The following is a 3,128-nucleotide window of genomic DNA, read 5'->3' on the forward strand; positions in this document are numbered from 1 at the left end:
CACAGCCATAACAGGTAAACTGGAAGGCAATAAGCAGGGAAAACACTGCTTAAAACCTCAGCAATCAAACATCTTTTTAAAAAGTAGCCCTGGTTCTCAGATGCCTGCATCAGTAGTTTCATTCCTTAAATGACAGCAGTTTTCTGAAAACTGCAGAAGGTGTAGATTCATTACTTTCCGAGCAGCCTCTCAGACCTGCATCTATCTGTTTTCACCTGTCTTCTTCCTTTTTCCATAGAACTTTGATCAATGCAGCCATGACCTGGCTTTTGCAGTAAAACAAATGGGCCTGTGTGGTGCTGACCACGCCTGTGGTTTGGCAGCAGAAAAGGTGAGGAAGCACAGCAGTCATCCTTTGCAGCCAAATGTACCAGAGAACACGTCTGTAATGACACAACCGTGACAACCAATGCTTTCTGTCATTTGTGTAACAAACATTCACTGCGTACTTAATATGTGTCAAATAATGTGAGAGGTTTGCAGAACATAGAGATGAATGAGACAGAGACCTCTTCTCAAAACTGTGTGATCTGCAATGACTACAGACTAAAGGAATGAGTGACTGGCTAGATGTCAGCTGATGTCCAGGTGATGCTCAATCAATCTGAAAGAATAAGACCAAGGGTCAGTAACTCCTGTTGCTAGTCAGAACTACCCTGGATCAGTGTGGTTTTGGGGAAGTCACTTAACTTCTTTGTTGCTTGGTCCCATAACTGCAAAATGAGGATTGGAATCTCTGGCCCATTGATCACTCAGAATCATTTTAGGAATGAATGAGACAGCATCTGTGCAATGACATTGATGTACCGTAAGAATGTAAGGAATTATCACTATGCCCTGAAAGGTCAAGAACAGTGGTGGAGTTATGAACACCAAGGGTGCCTGGTTGAAGGGAGAAAACTATGTCAAATACAATCTACTTTTGGCTCACCAAGCCATTTGATTGGGCAGGGAACTGAGTCATCCCTGGGGAAAGGGGCACATTTTCCTAATTTGCACAAATGCACCAAATGGGCTAGCAGCAGTGTGTGCAAATGTGCAAAGTATGTCAAAACAGCTCTTGGAACCATTCCATTGCTGAGAATTTCCATAAACTCTAAGTGCTTGAGCCTTTACTTGTTTCTGTTACATTCTTACATTGGCCTTTGATACCAAATTATAATATCTTAGAAAACTACATCTTGGTTAAGGAACATAATTTTAACATTGTTATTAAGCCCATAAAAAACAGAGCTTTACTTTTTAATTCACAAGAATATAAATATGGATGGGATGAGAAATTTTTCATATATTTAAGTATAGATTACACAGTAGGTAGATCCTTGATTGAACTGCTCTGTTGAGAGTTAAAGCAACCCCATGTGATCTCAACACAGCACCCTTTCAATTTGGGAACAGCATGATCTTCTACGTATTCTAAACCCTCCTCAGTCAAACAGTCCCACCTCTATCACTGAGTTGGTCCTCATCCACCTTGTTACCCTCATATCACTCATAAATACTGAAATTTTATGAGTTGTTTTGTTTGCTTCTTTATTTTCTATTTTCCCATTTAGGGAAACTTGAGCAAGACATGAACCTCAGTTTACACATCTGTCAAATAGAGATATTAACACCCTTCAGGACCATGAAAAGATAATGAAGGGAAAGAATCTGACAAAGGCTAGGATGAGTTTTTCACAGGACTAGCCCAAAGATCCCAAGAACACCTGAGTCATACCTGCCCAAAACATAGCCACTCATCCACACAAAGTCCCTGAAGAGCACTTACCATCTAGTGACAGAGGCAAATGAAATAAGTAACCCTTCTTCCATGAGACTGGACTGGCAACGGTGCCCACAGCCAGTCTGTCAGTCTAATCTGCTTCCAAGAGAGCAGTAAATAGATGAGGCTGAACCAGGGGTGTGTGTGTGTGTGTGTGTGTGTAGGAGTGAGGGGTTATTGGAAGGGGGTAGAGTAATCATTCTATAGCCAGCAGGAAAGGAAGAACAGAGCACCAGAGAGAGAGGTGAATCCACGGGTCTGAACTTAAACTTATAGTGGACTTACACACTACAAAAAACACATTCTGCAAAAATAATAGGAGTTGTGGGTGAGTGAGTGAGGGAGTTAGTGAGTGAGTGCATGAAGGTTAGCAGCTCAAGTGGGCAGTGAATACTTCATCATGCACACATTATCTAGTAGGTGTCAAGTAGTTGACACCTACAAGCTAATTAGAACTGTACAGTGAGAGCCTGATGATGTCATAATAGAACATTTTCCAAATGGACTACTTTTGAGTGATCAAAATGAGGGTGACTTTTAGGGTTGCATATATGAGCATATAGATTGTGGTACTCATGAAGGTGCCTCTCAGCACTGTAGTTTATCCAATGCCTTATTCAACTTGGGTTGTTATAACAAAAGACCATAGACTGGCTAACTGAAATAGGAAACATTTATTTCTACAGTTCTGGAACTAAAGGTGTTGGCAGAGTCACTTTCTAGAGAGTAACTTCTTCCTAGTGTGCACACAGCCATCTTTTCATATCCTCACATGGTGGAAATAGTTCATCTTTCTCAAGTCTCTTCTTATAGTCACTAATTCCATTCATAGGGCTCCACACTTGTGACCTAATCACCTTCCAAAGGCCTCCCCTTCTAATACCATCGCATTGGGGGTTAGGTTACAACACATGAATTTTGGAGGGGACACAAACATTCAGTCCATAGTATCCAACCTGGGATGTTTTGTTTTGGTCTTATAGTTGGCAGTAATAAATGGTAAAGTTACACTAGCTCAGAATGTCTATACCAGTTCTTTCAAAATAACATGCAGAAAAGAGAAAGGCATAGGGGCTTTTGGCTTACATTTATGTGGAAAGACAAGTACTTATTATTTCTACCATCAAAGTCTTAAATGGCTCACTAGTTCTGTGTTGCAAATAAAATCATCACTTCTTGCTATAAGTTATCAGCTTGTCTCTGAAAACACTTGGATTAATCTAGATCTTCTTGTCTCCAAGTTAAAATAATCATGACAACTGGGTAAAATATTTACCAATAAAAAGCCGAATCCAAATACTCTAGAAAACTCACTGAGCAAATTTTACAAGCCAGTGGCAATTGGGCACAAGATCTTCATAAA

The 3,128-nt window shown here is 40.3% G+C and overlaps 1 long non-coding RNA gene across 1 annotated transcript; it reads right to left on the minus strand.

Moving 5' to 3' along the window:
• Nucleotides 1-520: 520 nt before the first annotated feature.
• Nucleotides 521-2,182, minus strand: LOC129146921 (uncharacterized). Its single transcript, XR_008554299.1, has 3 exons — nucleotides 1,772-2,182; nucleotides 691-785; nucleotides 521-604 (listed from the first exon to the last, which is right to left on the minus strand). It is a non-coding gene; the product is annotated as an uncharacterized LOC129146921 (long non-coding RNA).
• Between the last annotated feature and the right edge of the window lie 946 nt (nucleotides 2,183-3,128).

Source organism: Talpa occidentalis, unplaced genomic scaffold (assembly GCF_014898055.3).
Source record: "Talpa occidentalis isolate TD23 unplaced genomic scaffold, MPIMG_talOcc4v2.1 talOcc4.5, whole genome shotgun sequence".
NCBI lineage: Eukaryota > Metazoa > Chordata > Mammalia > Eulipotyphla > Talpidae > Talpa > Talpa occidentalis.